The sequence below is a fragment of the Acyrthosiphon pisum genome, chromosome A1 (genome assembly GCF_005508785.2).
Source record: "Acyrthosiphon pisum isolate AL4f chromosome A1, pea_aphid_22Mar2018_4r6ur, whole genome shotgun sequence".
Taxonomy (NCBI): Eukaryota; Metazoa; Arthropoda; class Insecta; order Hemiptera; family Aphididae; genus Acyrthosiphon; species Acyrthosiphon pisum.
The window spans coordinates 118,336,980-118,354,817 of record NC_042494.1 but is presented as its reverse complement, the minus strand read 5'-3'; the positions used below and the strand labels follow the sequence as shown (position 1 = coordinate 118,354,817).

Here is a 17,838-nt window from a genome sequence, read left to right as displayed (position 1 = left end):
GTTGCGATCGGGGATCGGGATGAATGGTTAGGCCTGTTGGATCTCGTCTCATTTTACTGACATTGACGTGAGAGAATAGCAGTGTTGTGTTCTTATTTTAAATCAATAATAAATCATCGTATTGAAGAACTATTAGGAAAAGAACTATAGGTTAAACTTCGATGTCTTACATTTTTTTCAAAAATGTTAAATAAGTATAATGTATCAATATAGGTAGTTTTCTCTAACACTTACTAACTACTCATAAATTCGAAAAATGATTAGAAACAAAAGAAACAATAAAAATGCATATTTAATAAAATCTATTATGTAAAAATATTGAAGTAAAAATCACAAAATATTGTTAAATTTGTTTTTATTTTTCTGTGTTTGCAGTATAATATACATTATATAATAATTTTTAACAACGATTATTTTTCATCACACAATTCTCTTTTCAGAATATTAAAAACGCTTACTAAATTGTAACATCATGTTTATAAAACTATTATCTACATTTTAAAATGCAAGAAAATAATTGAGTTGTGTCTACGAAATGGCTTTGTCGTTGATTTATTGAATTAAATGCCGTAAAACATTTTTTAATGAATTTCAAACCGTTTAAATTAATTGGATTTCTTATATGTACAAGAAACGTCTTTAGTCTTCGTTTCAAAAATAATATGAGGTGGAATCCTCACTCCATTCTCTACTAACCAAAAATAAAAAACTAGTCAACGAACAGAAAAAAAATTATTTGACGAGAATCACAGCGAGAGGTATCACACTTTTGTTGGAGACTGGTGGTGGCAAAGAGAATGACAAATAACCGCAGGTGAGGAGGAGTGACCTACCTATTGTTTGACTCACGTATCAGGGATAGTTAGCCAAACAATGGCCGCACCAAAAATGGCAAGAGACCCGCAGGCACCTATAAATTAATATACAGTACAGCGAAAACGGTAGTGAGGATGGGGAAAATCGCTTGGTATCTGGTGTCCCTCTATGATTTTAGGTAATAGCTTGTGTACTTAAACATGGTGGGCTTTTCAGTATTAATAATTGATTTTTTAAATATTACCTTTAACTTAAATGCAAGGAGATCCATTCAACGCGTACCTACCATCCATTTTGTCAGGCAACCGCAGTGATTGTAAGAATTAGAAAATCAAATTTAGTATTAAATAAAAATAAAACAATTTTAAAATAAATTAGAACATTTTTGCCTTATATATAAAACGGTGAAAAAATATATTTTTTAATCATCGTTTGATTAGGTACATAGATAACATCGTTGATTTAAATTTATAAAGAATGGTTTTAAAAATTTAGAGTATATTACGTAAATTATAAAAAATATAAATAAATGTTTTCAATTAGTTTGTAAAAGTTTTTTGTTTTCATGTTTTTCCTTATAATACTTTGATGATATAAATTTAATATATATTTTCATGAACGAATGCGATAACAGGTGTAGCTTTTATAGTGGGTCAATGGACAATATGGTGATGTTTAATCGGGCGGAAAGGAGAAAAAGAGTTGTACCTTTTTAGACTTTTACACCCGATAAACAATATTTGATTTTATGTATTCAAATGTTTTGAATAGTAAATATATTTTCTATATGGAAGCACAGAAACTATTTTATAACCAGTATTTATACTTAAATCTATTTATATCTTTAATAATAAATTGTGTATTTTATCCACTACCTATCAAAATATTTCATCTTGGATTTTAATACAAGATTCACAAATGCCCGTATGTATAGTAAATTTATGTGTCACATAAGACATAGTTTAATAACATAGAAAAACTATGCATACGGATAATAATCTATTAATTTTGATAAAATACCATAAATATAATATAATATAATATTGTTATTATGTCATGTACAAATAATATTTGAATTGCATTAACACATGATATGCTGTGAATATACAGTTAGGATAAAATATTTATTATATTGATTGCAAATTTTGACAAAGATACTAGCTATTCTATATTATAATACCAGTTATAATTAATAAGCTTAAAATAATATTAGGTAATACAATACATTTAAACATTCTACGCATTCATGTACCAAAATTGCCTATACAATGCGCCGTATTAACGAATAATTAAATGTTTTTAAGTTGCATTTAGATAATAACAGTGGTAGCTCGTGCTATGGTGCACAAGCAGTGGCGTGCTCAGAAAATTTATGTGGGGGGGGGGGGGTCAAGTAAAATTGAAGGAGCTAGTATTTTACCTAACGACCATTTTTTTTTTTTTAATCAGCAACAAATTGAATTATTTATAGATTATATTGCTAATATAGAAACTATTATATTAATATACAATATACATTCAGAAATTAATGAACAAAATCTAGTTTTCTTGATTTTTTGCTCAATTCATATAAAACTTCTTCTGCTGTAAGTGGAATTTCTTTATGAACAGCTAACATAGCTAAGCCATTAAGTCGAGTCTAAAACCAAAAAAATTTAAAAAAAATTGATATAAATTTTTATTTTAATATCCAGAAAATACCTCAGTCATTGTGTTTCGTGAATAAGATTTCAATCTTTTAGACAAGAAAAAGTTCTCTCAAGTATTGGCAACTGTGGGGCAGTGTACATATTCGAAGTTGGAAGCATTTAACAATAAAATACGAATTGGGAAATTTTGAACCCCATGAACCCCCCCGTGAGCACGCCCCTGAGCACATGAGCACGTGAACCCCCCAAAAAATTATATAAAACATTTTTAGATTTCTACAGTAAATTATAATTGGTTATTATTTATTTTGCACATGGCCTCTAATAAACAAAAAGTTTTTGCAGCATTTTGTGTTGAGAAGTGTATTTATTTACGATTAAATAATTTGCGAAGCACAGATTATTTGTTCTCCGGTCGGCCGTACACATATAATTATTAGCTACATGCGTCGACATGTCAGTTAGTATTACATGTTTTTTTGGAGCACATTTAATGTGTTCACCGGACCTATATTTTTATCGTGCCACAATGTCGCATCGATCGTCGAAACGATAACGCACCACCGTACAATGACCATTAATTGCCGATTTCAATAACTACTAAGTAGGTACATTATTTTAGGGATGTACCTATAACAAAATTAATATTTTTCTACCATCTTACATAGGTAGGTACATTTTGTGTGCCCCACTTTATGTGAACCTCACGAGCCACGAGGATAATGTTATTATTATTATCGTCATGTTATATATTATTATGTAGACTACTTAAATAACTCGTATTAATCATGTAAGTATTTAATTGATACGGAATTACAAATGTTATTAATATTTTTTCACGTTGTTAGTATGTCTCTAGGTAAAAAATGTGTTCAGTGTATACTGTGCACTGTGCAGTGTATGTAAAATGTGGTGTGTGAAAATTTAAATTAGTTAAGTAGAAATTAACAGTATTTTTAAATAATATATATTATTATAAACACTGCATAAAGTGTACATTAATTTAGTACGCACATATGAAATGTGACGTATTTTATATCATAGTTAAATCAGTTTCCAATTTCAAAATGTATTCATAAAAATACAACACAGAATTTCGTTAAATTTTTAAACCGCATATGAAATATTATTTGTTGACAAGACAATCAACAACAAAAATTCACTCAGCAACTGAAATACGAATAATTTACAACCGGCGTATTTGAGAAAAGTTGACTAGGTCTAACACAGGAACTTTATTCTTTTAACTCGAAGTACAGATGATTCTTGAATGATTTCCCTGTGGTAAAAAAGTAACTTAAGTCATTTTATCTCTAACATAAAAATAAATAAAATTTTAGAATTGAATATTTTTGGCTGCAAAATTGTTGTTGTTTTATTAAATTGTTCTAAAGATAATCGATTGACAAAATATGACATAACGTTACAACATGTTTTTTTTTCAATAGTTATTTGTTTATTCTCATGCAGCTGTAATAGTAAATAGATACCTATGCTGAATAATATTTATAATTATTCATCGATTGACAATATTACACTTAGAGTTGAACTTTTTTTTATTGATGAATATAATAGTACTTACCTACATTTATAACTAGCACAGAATGATTTTTAAAATACAAAATTTGTTTTGAACGTACATTTTTAAATGGTTAGATTGAAATAGATAATATAAACGAAAGCGTTATTCAAAACTTGAATGCGCGTTTAACCGGCACGTAATGTTGTAGCCGCAAGCAATGGTTATATTATCATCCAGCGGTCGGACGTCCGTTTCGGTGCAATAATGTGCGGACGAGCCTAATATTATAATTTGTAATGCACAACTTACCGACTAACTAACTGAATACATAATATTATTATGCCATGGTCTTTATTAAATTGAAAAGAACCACATGTTAAGACTTGCAGGAAATTGCTTCATCGAGGCGCATCGAGACTCTCCCATTCTTTCCATCTAGTTTTCGTTGTCGTTTTTCAGCAGCTTCCGTTTCTTTTACTCTTTGTTCTACTTATTCTTCTTCTTTTGGACACAATTACACGTTGATGTATTTTTGTATCCGGTGTGAACAATTAATTTTCTCATGCCCAACACCCGCTTTAATATTTATATATATAGGCACTCTTAAGTCTTTATACACTACCTACGAATACACCATAAGAATATATGATACACATATATAAACATAAATTAATAACAAAACAGAAGAAATTCAAAATTGTATTTATTTCCTGGGTTGTATGCAACAGTATTTTAACACGTATCAATTAATACAACGTTTTTAATCAAATTGTGACATACAAGTGCAGGAACTGATCCAGGGAGCCCAGGCCCCCAGACATATTATTTATCCAATTTTTATAAGGAAATGTACATAAATATTGACCTAATAATTGATTGTTTTGGAAAATGTGACAATATGAAATGACGTTTCGATTTTGTTATTTAATACATAATCATTAATTGATTTATTACATTAAGATTATACTAATATTAGCCCCCCTCAGATATTTTCTCTGGACCCGTGCTTTTGCAGGTGATAGTTGTTCAATATTTTTTTTTTAGAATATAATAATAATTTCAAAGTCAAAGTATCATGAGTCAGTGGGTCACAAAAATATAATATATACAATAGATATATAATAATCATATTAGGTACCTACATGTTATCTTGTATATACCTACTGGCTACTGTAAATCCTATACATACCTACTCAATAATATATTGTATATTAATAATCACTAATCCAATACAATATTATTACCATCATGTTTATATTTATTAGATATTGAATCATTTAAATTTCATAGTTGCATTATACATACTAAGTATTAGTAACGGTTTATTAATATGCAAGTGTATTCAAAATAACTTAAATCAATAATAACATAAAGTTTTAACCTCATAAAAATAATTGGGAACCATATTATTATAAAATACACTATGTGATTTCCTACCCGATTCTTTTTTTGTCAAATATACGTTGATTGGATTAAATATTTTTGTATGACTATCACAATGACTTTTTTACACCTAAAGAACATCCTAATGGATTTGATGATAACTAATAACTACCCTCTTTGTGTACAATTAAACCACTCAAATCGATGTATTCAGAATAAATATAGTATATGGCTCATGACATGTGTATTATTATAATATAATTAATATATTTACATAAGAAATATTATTTCTCAATTAATGAAAATGGATCATAAAATATAAAAAAAGCTACCAATAGTATAACAAATAAATAAACAGAGTTAGAATGAAGTAATAACAACAATAATTTAATAATATAAAGTAATAATAAAAAAACTTAATTAAATCAAGTATAATAATGAGGTCTATAAAAATTTAATAATATTCAATAAAAGTAGAAAATTTTGTGGAAAATAATGTCTTATTAATAATTTGAATTTAGGAAAGCACTTAGTACGCTATTCGACTGGTTTTATTTTTCATTAAACATTTATTAGTTAAAACAATTAGATTACATAATAACATAATTTATGTACCTAATAATGCATATCAGAAATACTTAAAAATAATCTCTTAATCTCAGATTAAGACCATTTCGTAGAGGTTAGTATTTTTTTTTTAAAGGGCTATTGTTATCTCACAGTTAAAATGTTGTGGTGAGTGGTACCTAGTGGGTACTAACAAGTATTGGATAGGTATTTAAGTATTTTGTATTTATATACAATATAGTATATACTGTATATAAGTACTATAATTATAGTTCAGAATATAATTTAGATGGTACTTAATATTAATTTAATAATACAGATAACGTTATTTTATCAATACAAACAATATTATCGATATTGAGTAGTAGTATGTTGGTATCAAGACTCACTGTTTAATCTAGAAGGGCCAAAATAACTAAGAAGTCTAGAATAAAGAGGCTAACTCAGCTTCTATAAATTTATTCTTATAGACATTTTTAGAAGTGTACCACTGAAATTGCTGTAACACTAAAGATTGCGCTGTGATCACATCAATTTCTGTTTTAACCAGTGCTATATATATTATTTATGGATATTTTTGGAAAATAAAAAATTGCAACAGAATTCATTTTTCATAAAATCATGTTATAACATAAATCACGGGCGTATATTTTAGAAGTATAATGTCATCATATACAAATATTAAGATGAATCAGAAAGGTTTTATGCATACGAAAATAATACGTGAAACTTTAAATATATATATTTTTATACATAGCTTAGAGTATACAGTTCCTTACATGTGAGAGACAATCCTTGCCTTACGAAGGTCGCAAATTTTTTCAAACAGTGTTACGTTTTGTATGTTGATCAAGAGCAGTGGGTTCCGGAATAATTATTATTCCAATCGAATGAAATGGTTCATGAAAACAACGCTTTTTACCTACGGACAATTGTACTTGTCTCACCGTCCACGTATAAGTTGGGTCCACGATAGCATAAAAGATAAAGTACGTGTACCTACAGGCAGTAGCGTACCAGTTCGTCCTATCTAGAAAAAAAGATATCTTAATCTAATTGGGTACCCACTACCCAGTAATGTAATATATTTTTCAGGTAGTGATAACCTAACCTGAGTGTGTAGTATGCACTAATTCCCATGCATTTGACACTTATTGCCGTAACCGTCAGCATGGCTACAAAAATATATCTGCCACTGTACTTACTTTTGTTTTGAAAAATCATGTACATGTGATATTGATACAATAAATGAATGTACAAGTACTGTGTCACCTACTGGCTTGCATAGCAAACTATAGTTGTCCATGTGTAAATTTAATTAATTATTTATTTGGCTTATATAATATTATGTATATTATGTATTATGTAAGTTTCTTCACTTAATTCATCGTTTATTCGAAAGTGTCGTTTTTATTTTTTAAATATGAACTTTATAAATTATAAGCCATTCCTTTAATTCCAAATTTGTTGAAATTGTGTAGCATTAATTGTAACATAAGTAAAATTTTATTCAGGTTAGTTGTTTTAGTTACTTAGTATCTGTATATTGTCTATAAAATACTATTAATACTGATACTTAATATAGACTCTATAATATTATATATCAGTATTAATTTTTCTTGTATATTTTATATGGTTGTAGATGTATTGTGCTGCATTCATAATGATATCACTAAAGAAATTTGATATTTATTTTAATTTAATTGGAGTGTGTAGTTTTTTACAAAATGTATTATCAATATTTTGAATAGAGGAATTTATTGTACAACGGTTTGTCACGTCTTTAATAATTTTTCGATTTTATTTATAATTATGTCCAGATCTCAATGACTTATCCTTGTTTAATAGTGCAATCATATTATTTTCTTATGAACCATTATAAGTATTTAATTAAATTATAGTCATGTGTAAATTTACTACTAATTTTATTATCAGCCATTATAAATTTGAAAGCTTATAAATTTATCCTACTTAAATTAAGTTTTCTGTTTAATATAGTTTTTATATTTATCATAATAATGGTAATGATATAAATATATAATAGTATACGGAAAATAGACGGGCGATGCATTTTTTGTTTTAATATGAGGTTGAATGTTGTATACGAGTGGACATTTGTTGATAATTGAATATTATAAATTGTGACTGTTTTTTTTTTTAAATATCGTGTAGCTTGATAGTGTGATAATAAATCAAAAAGTGCTTAATTAACTTATTCCGTTGCTCGTATTCATGTGTATATAACCTACCTAATGGTATTTTTTTCATGCCCTATTTAAGATTCGTAAATAAACAATAAAAACGTTTATGCGATCAATGATCATAATATACACTATATATTGTATGACGTATAATATAATATGCATTTTATCCTATAAGGGAATAAAATATGTTTTCCCTTTGCAAAGGAAACTCATAATAATATTATAAGATTGATTGGTGAAAGGAATTACGAAGAAATCTCATGTAATAAATCGAAATTATATGCGACCCAGTCTTCAGATTTTTAATTTACCGCAAATAAAATATTAAGTATTTTGACCACTTAGATTATTAAAATGTACCAGTAGCGTTTGAAATTTTTCACCGATCATTTTATGAATTTATTGAATACGCTTTATGTTGGTGGTTTGGGACCCAAAATAAATAAATAAACCCGACAATCTTTGAATTTTTGTCCCCATCACTCTCTCGGTCAAATTTCCCATTTCCCTACATAAATTCTATTATAGTGGATTATAAAAAAAAGCCACTAATCAGTAACAGGAACATTAATGACTAGGTATATTTTCGATAATAATATACTATTCTACTAATATGCATTCGATAGCCATACCCATACAAGAATCCTGGTAATAATAACATAATATCATCAATAAACAATTTTAACTTAGTTGAATACTAAGTATCGACGAAACATTCGAGTAAAACACGATTTTAGATTTTGAGCGGAGCGATTATTTACCCAAATATTATGCTTTTGTAATGTGTCTTTTTCTGACCCCTCTCACCTTTTGGATGTAGTTTGTACTTTAAGTAGTTAGAAGAAAAAAAAATGTTCAAATATTTTCAATTTGTATAGCTAATATTTGAAAATGTGAAACAATGTTTTCCATGTTTTTTTTTATATCTTTTAATGAATATTCAAAATACACAACCAATTATTTTTTACAGGCATATAACTTTATTGAATTTAAAATCTTGACTAAATTGTATTTTTAATTAAGGAATAAGGATTTTAGTTATTTTGTTGTAATTCAAAAATACTATTCACGGGGTCTTGAAATTTCCACGTATATTATTAAATTCATTTCTATAAACAATGGCGTTTTCAAATATTTAAATTAATTTTAAGTCACTGCCTTTTATGTACCACAAACCTATTCCACCGTTCTATGGTAAGTCGGTATTGACTCAAAAAGTAATAACAATAATATATGATATAAATGTATAATATTATTATAATAATTAATAATATATAGTACCTACATTCAATATATTCTGCAAAAATCAATTCAGCTGCCATATTACTATAATAGTGTAATAAATTACTAGGCAGCAACATTATAATATTAAAACTATATAATAAAATATTTTAGTAATGTGGGTTGACGATATTCAGTTGGTATCTACTTAATAGTTATAAGTTAATAACACTGAGATCTATTTTATTGTTTGCTGTGTAAAATAGTGCTATGTATTATAAGCAAATAGACAATAGTAAATATACCTCAAAATATAACCGGGTGGACCCCTCATAGTCGTTTTCATAACACTACTTCACTATACAAAGATTTATGATTTAATTCAAATTTAGCAGTGACCTATTAAATTACGACCCTCAAAACTTACCATAGAGTAGACTTAATTCCCCAGTTTTTTTTTATATGCAAATATATTTTTTAAGATACATGAAAGAAATGTCAACATATTTGATTGCTTAATACTATAAAAAAAAAACCAACCTCAATACGGAACCCAAATCGCTCTCAACCCCCCCCCCCCCCAAAAAAAAAAAAAAAACAATGTAAATGTGAATTCAATAAAATAAAAAAACAACATAACTGTGAATTCGATTAAGTAAAAAAAAAATTAAAAAATCGAGCAACTCGATTTCTCGGCTTGTCGTCTGGGCCATAAACTACAAATTCGAAAACACACATCGGCACCCTCAAAACGACGGCATCATCGTTACAGTTTTATTATTTCGCCGCCGCCGCCACCGCTGCGGCCGACGTCGACGACGACGACGACGACGATTTCGGTCGGCCCTAAAGCGCGAGCGACAAGCTCGGTCTCGGCGCAGTGCGCTCTCGGGCCGCGCGAGTCACGCTCGTTTTCATACTCGTCCCGGTGCGAGCGGAGCACATCGCGTTCGGTGACGGTTTCGCGCCTAACCACACACGCGGCGGTCACATCGTGTGGTCTCACTGGTCTCGCGCGAGTCATGACGCGTAGCGGTGATGGCGGTGGCTCGGGGTCCACGGCCGATTAGATGCGTATACTTACCCGTCCCGATATATATAGTATATTGACGCGTAAGAGTGTGTTACGGTGCCCACTCGTGTATGTGTGTAAAATAGTATGCGGCGATTTCGTTTTTGGTGGCGACAGCGGTGACGGAGGCGACGGCGGAAACGACGAAAAATATTATTATTGTATAATATAGGCACACGTGTGTGTGAGTACATATTGTATTATAATATTGTATAATATATCATGCGAGCACGGCGTATACAAACGAGATTTTGTGTTTCAAACCCAAAATTGTTTTCAAAAAAAATATTTAGTATTTTTGACATACTATAGCCCAATCTAAGATTAATTTTGAAAATTTGTTTTACTTCATAGTTTTACTTCATAGTTTTACTTCATACTATTTAGATGCCAGTGGCAAGTCGAATCGATCACGTGCTAAATCATCTTGCAGTTACGAGGGTTTTTTTTAGAGTTGGTTAAATTTGGTTTTTAAATATTAAGTTTTTCTTTTATAATATTACATTGGATTCTGCTTAATGTGGACACGTTGGGACCAAACTCATTTGCCCACATTAAACGGTTTCCCATATAAACCGAAGTTAGTTAGTTAGTATACATTGAAATTGGGACCAGACCATTTTCCCCACATTACGTGGCTGACTATATTAATTAACCGGTGCCCACATTAGGCGGAATCCACTGTGTTTAATGGGTAAACATTGTTTTTCTCATTTGTGGGCTAAGTTATGGTACGCCACTGTGCACCCTCATCATAACACTGTTTGTTTTCAAGAATGATTTTTTTCTTATTGGTCTTATTAGTCTATTTTTGAATTATAGTAAATTGGGATTATAACCATTCGTAGTATTTGTTTGTGACTAATACTTGAAATTAATAAAAAACTTAATTTTTATCGCTAATGCATTTTCCAAGATAGACTATGTAGTTATCTATAATTTACTATTGAGTTAATTCGAGATATTATTTTGAAAGTTGAATTATTTATTTTCCAAAACGTTTATTCAAACTAGTATAAAAATAAAGGAGAGTTTAACGTTATATATTGTAGGGAAACGCGAGTATGTGCGACGATAAACTCGACAAGATTACACCATCCATGGGTATCGATAATGACATAATAATATGTCGATCAGATATTTTATCGCATTCCGAAGACCATTTAGCAAAAGCCATTTTGAGTTGTATGTATTCACATCGCTATCTGCAGAGTCGTAACAGTCGACAGTACAACTATTTATTATTATAATTTATCACCTACGCATACGTGAAAAATTAACATTAACTCGGTAATTTTCAATCATCCACTTCTATCCAAAAAAGGTTTATATTTTTTACAATAAAATTTTCCTTTTTAAGTATATAACGCATATTAAAATTATATTATAATACTGTATCGTGTTAAATTTTTTGTTGGTTGTTTGATTGAACATCATTAACGTATTGTAGCCATTTTATTCAATTAGAGTAAATATAGTGATTTGCTTTGTGTATTAATTGTTTCATTATTAATAAATTAGAAATATTTTATCTGTCATTAAAAAGCATCATGACAATGAATCAGAAAATAATATCCCAACAAGCGATGTTGGTGAACGATAATGCACTTCTTTATCGGGCGGGAATTATAATGTTATTTACCTCACGCCAAAAATATAGCAAACACCGTTAAACGGTTTAATTCACTGCAGACAATAAACATTTTTATTAGACGCGTTTAACATAAAATAGGTATATTAAACAAATATTTGTATCATTTTATACAACGCTCAATATACGTGCTGTTTAAATATTGGATTACATTTTTATCAAATTCGTTATATTATTATTACTATTAGAAAATAAAATAGTATACCAATAATATTTTGTATTTATATTTAAATTAATGTTGTTAACAAGAAAATGTAATATCAAAATATTCAATCGGTGGCTTTTTGAAATTGAACAATGCATATAATATGCACACTTAATAATAACATTCATTACCATTAAGTATTTACCCAACATAAAATGAATAAAACAATTTATATTCTAATAAATAACAGTTAAGTCTAACTTACTCTTAAATTAATATGAATCAACAAGTGTTTAAATCAATGTGTATGCACTTTGTAAACTGTATGTAGGTACTAACTGAAATATATTTCAACATTTTTAGTTATAAATAGCTTATGTATAATCAAATCAAATAAAAATATTGCTTAAATGCTTACATAACGTAAAAAAGTCATATCTATATTATACTGTATAGTTTTAATATAATAATTCGATAAAAAAAAAAAAAAAAAAAAAATGTTTTTTGTTTAGTAATAAAAGAAATTGTATCAGTTGAATGGAAAATAATAATATTTTATAATAATTGTTAATATAGTTGTATTTAGTATGACTTTATGAAGTTCACATGAAATTTTTGTTCCGGTAAGTGTAATATTTGTTTTATAAGTGTCAAAAAGATTTTAAAAGTAAATAGTATGACTCTAGTAGTTCATGTGTAAAATAATCCAGATACGTGTCAATAATCTATTGGTGGACAAATGGACAATACATCAAAAGTGCTAGAATCGGTTTTGGAGTTTAATTTTGAAAAAAGGCTTAAATGCGGTTTGAGGTTTATTAATAAATAAAACAAATTACATTCAGAGTAACCAGAAACTAAAAAAATTATACAAGAACGGTCGTTACTTAGTTAGAGTTGAGATGCAAATTTAATGTATTCCAAAAAACCCTTAAATAGATAGGAGGTAAAGTTTAATAGGGTTATTTTTTGCTAGCTTCAAGATGATCAAAATCTTGGTAAGGTTTACACAGTTAAAAGCTGACATATATTTTATGTATCGTGCTCAATTCATTTTTTTTTAATGTGTGGTAGCTTAATACGTAATTAACGTTTAGATATGTATGTATATATAAATACATTTTACTTTAATAGAAATGTTAAAAACGTAAACAGTTTGTAATATTATGCAATTATGTATAGTTATAGATATAATAAACTCTTAAATTAGCTTTTTTGTGTATATACAATTGTCTTATTATTATTTAAAATTTGTCATAAAATAAAGTAAATCACAAAATGTAATATTAAATATTACTGGAAATTACAAATTTTAATAATTTTAAAATAATCCATAATCAAATCACCTGTATAAACTCAATACAATAATAATTTAATTTGGATAATTTATATAAATAATTCAAATGTATTCATATTCAATTCATGTATATAAAAATAATATGATAATTTATTAATTTATCTCTTACAGAAAACTTTGTTTGAAATATTTTATCGCTTGTAATTAAAATGAAAGACAGTACTTCCTCTCAAATCAACACAAAATAATATAATTACCATTTTTATAGGTTTTTATTTTTTCAAGCACGTTCATTTTTTTTTTTTTTTTTATAATTGTTTTATTGTTTTTCTCGTTAAATAATAATAATATCATGATGTGAACTATAAAGAATAATATTCCATAACGTAAATAAATTAGCTTGTTATTATATTATATATTGTAAATATTATTCTTTTCCTCATCTAAACTATCTATAGGCTATATAATATATGTATTGGTGTGTTATACTTTTTTTTAATATAAAGACGACGATACCCACGGTGTTACTCGATCACGTGCACATTTTCTCACAAGTATTATACTTATCGTCTATCCCGCATACTCAGTTTTGTAAATTAAATAAATAATTTAAAACTATTAAAATATTCAGTATTTAATACGACTTTAATTACATATTATTTGAAGTGCACATAAGCGTTTTAACTTTTAAGGATTATTTAGATGGTACATTAATTAGTGTCCTAAATCTAAGCACTATATTCGTACAATATTATTATGTAGTATAATGGAAAATACCTAAATAAATAAAATTAAAATATATTTCTTCTTTACCCCAAGAGTGAAAAACATTAGACGAAAAATAAGTTAATATGCAAAACGTGTATCACCCAAATAATAAACATTTTATTAGAAATGTATTTTATTATATCTCCAATTGAATATAGATAATATATATTTAAATATTATTAATTTTATAAGATACATTATACAAAAAAAAAACCTAATGGTAGAGTACCTATTTTTTTTACTCTATTATTTTGTTATAAAACTGTAAATGCTTTTGTGCTACAACTTATATAAATTAAATCGAGTTGCAATATTTTGAATACTTCAACCTAAAAATAAATATATTATTTATTACAGTTCCAAATGTTCTTGATATTTTTTAATGGGCACCTATAGTAGGTATCTTGCCAGTTTCTATACTGATTCACAGATTCACTACCTATATTTAGTACAAATTCGATTTCAACTTTTAAACGATTCAAAATGGATTCTACCTATAGAATATAAAGTACATATATTGAAGTTTAAAATTGGAGGTAATATAATTCAGATAAAATTACTGTTGAAAACTTATCAAGAACCTTGAATTAAATTTTCAACCCTAAGATATTTAAATGGATAATTTTATGAATTTTGAAAATATACAAAATAATTTTAAAATTTTCTTTAAAATGTTTGAAGAACAACCGATAATAACTATAAGCGTGATTCTTGATTTAAATATCTAGTTTTGAAAAAAATTGAACTTTAAATACTTATTAGAAAATAGTTTATTCAATATTTTTAAATTACCATAAGTACAACTTATGAGGAACTTAATATTATATTTTCAAACTTTTTGACTTTAAATAATAATATTTTCAAAATGTCAGTGAGTGTAGAAATGATAATATATAAGCGTATTAGTGGATTGTTTAAAATATACTCCGCCTAAAATTCATATTTTTGTATTACAAAAAAAATCGTTTTAGGATAATTCGTTATCATACCTACGTTAGAATGCGTATCAAATGTTATGACAATTTAAATTTGGTATATCCTTATACATTTGAATATCCAATTTCATCAAAACTTTAACTTTAAATTCTCATAAAAAACTGATGTGGGTTTTACGCTAGCTTTGTATTTTAATTCTAGTAAAAACGCTTTTTGAAGAATCTTTATTATATTTTTAATAATTACGTATAAAAATTAAAATATTAATGAATTTTTAACAAAATAATTTGCAAATATTTGTTGGCCTTAGGGTTTTTGTTAGATTTTAAACTATAAATGCTAGGTGATATACCTAATACAAAATGTAACTAAAAATTTTACATATTTATGAATACTATATTCTCGGTCTTTCAAAATGTTCAAGATTTCGAAATGAAAAAATATTATCGTGTCAACATAAAACCTCAAATTTCAAATACCGATAAATAGCTAAAATAAGCCCAAAATATTTTTAAAATTTGATCACGTCTAAAATATAATGACATAAATATTTGGTCAACTTTTCAAGAATCAATAGTTATATATTTTTATGTAACAAAAAAAATTCAACGATTTTGTCAAAAATTGGTATATATTATAGAATATGATGATAATATATTTTCATTTTTCGTATTTTTGTATTTTTCTTTTTTTTTTTTGTATGTTTTTCGTATTTATTTTGAAAAGTACTGGATATTTTTTACTTTTGACTTCCCAAAGTAATAACTAGTTTGCTCCAAGAAACTACCATCCCCAACATGAAAAGTGTCATTAGACACATAAAAGAAAAAATAACAGCCTTACGTGTAAAAGAAATACATTCATCGTTCCACTCAAATTCTAAATGTTTGTATGTAAGTGATAAATAGAGTACAAACTGTGTACCTATAGGACTATTAGCTAATTTTCATGGTAGTTATGGTAGTAAGTATATGAAATAATCAATCACAATTTTATTTTTCCCATAAAATGAATTAAGAAAATTAACAAAGTAGTGTATATGGCAACAAAATGGTTATACAAAACGGTATACATATAAAATTTTGATTGATTTTCATATTTAAAAAATATAAATTATTTAAATTAGACGTTACTTGAACTGTTGTGAATTAATTTCAACATTGATATATTAAATTAATTAAAGTTAATTAAGTTAGATATTTAAAATTTTTAAGTTAATAATAACTATTTTTGTTATTACCTATGCTATCATCCAATACACTATGGATGTATTTTAAATAAATTTTGGTTTTAATTAATTAATAAAAACTTAAATATTTTATTTTACAATACCCCACAAAGTTTCCGGAGAAACAAATAATATACCAAAGATAACCCCTTTTGTTAACTGATGCACTGTTAAATTAATTTAGATTATTACATAAAGTTAGTACAGACATAACCGAATAACTTTTATTTAATCTTAAAATGTATGAATGTTTGTTATATTTATTGAGGCATTTTACTTTTTGTTTGTTTTATTGGTAGAAAGTGCACTGCTATGATTTATAATTGGGTAGTTTCAAAAGCTTTGCGTTACGTTAAAAATATTAAAAATTTTACCGATGTTGTATAAACTTTTCTTAATCTTAAGTATAATCTATTTTCAACACTTACAAATAGTTTATGAAACACAATTCAACATTTTGCACGCTAAGATTTCAATTTTTAAAGAGTTTTTAAATTAAATCTTTAGTGTACACATCGGTATAATAGTTTTAAAACGTTCTACCTATGTGTAAAGATAATTTCAATCAAACTATAACTAAAAAATACTTCTATACATTTTGGGAACTTTAATATTACTAGTTATTATCTTTACCACTTCTGATTGTTGCGTATTTTGTTGAAAGCTATGATTTTGTATTTTGACATCTGTGAATAAGTTCAAAAAAATTAATTCTAAAATTGTCCATAGATTAATACACAACAATTATATTAAACATAATATAATGCACACACAACAATATGCACGTAATTAAACAAACAATGCGGGAAACATTTCATTGATGTTTATTTATTATTTTTTTTTTAATTTACTTAATATATTATTCTGATACCGAATCAATTATTGACTCACACCGACGAATTTGGTCGAGTCACACTGTTTTTCTACTGTTACAATTTGAGTAGAATACACGTGTCAATCACACAAGCCTCTGCAGGGCCAACCGGGGGGGGGGGGGGGGGGACTGCGATTAAACTCTGGGCTTCGTGCTTTTTACTTAGGTTTAGGAACTAGCTTTCGAAATGAAGTAGGTACCTACCCTAAGAAATTAATAGCCGTTGGTATGGATGATAAATTTCGCCAAGGCTATGAACAGTGCAAAGAACACAAAAAGCTGTAAGTTTTTTTAAATACATTTATCTGTACGCTTTATCTACGTTTGTCCCATTATCATATACATAACAGTCAAAATTATTAAATTATTAGTTATTACTTATTATATATTAAGCATATTACTACTTTCAAGCTGTAAAGGAAAAGTATATCGTCAACTATCACATACACTTTTAGATTCTGAACGAAGTGATGAATGTATTGATTTTACAATGATGTGTGTTTTT

At 27.3% G+C, this 17,838-nt stretch overlaps 1 protein-coding gene across 1 annotated transcript in view; it reads left to right on the top strand.

Annotated features, from left to right (window-relative positions):
- Positions 1 to 9,992: 9,992 nt before the first annotated feature.
- Positions 9,993 to 17,838, top strand: part of LOC100572326 (dopamine receptor 2) — a 147,835-nt gene continuing 139,989 nt past the window's right edge. The window contains exon 1 of the mRNA XM_008180155.3: positions 9,993 to 10,618. The gene's annotated coding sequence lies outside the window, so the exon portion shown is untranslated. The remainder of the gene's footprint in view (positions 10,619 to 17,838) is intronic.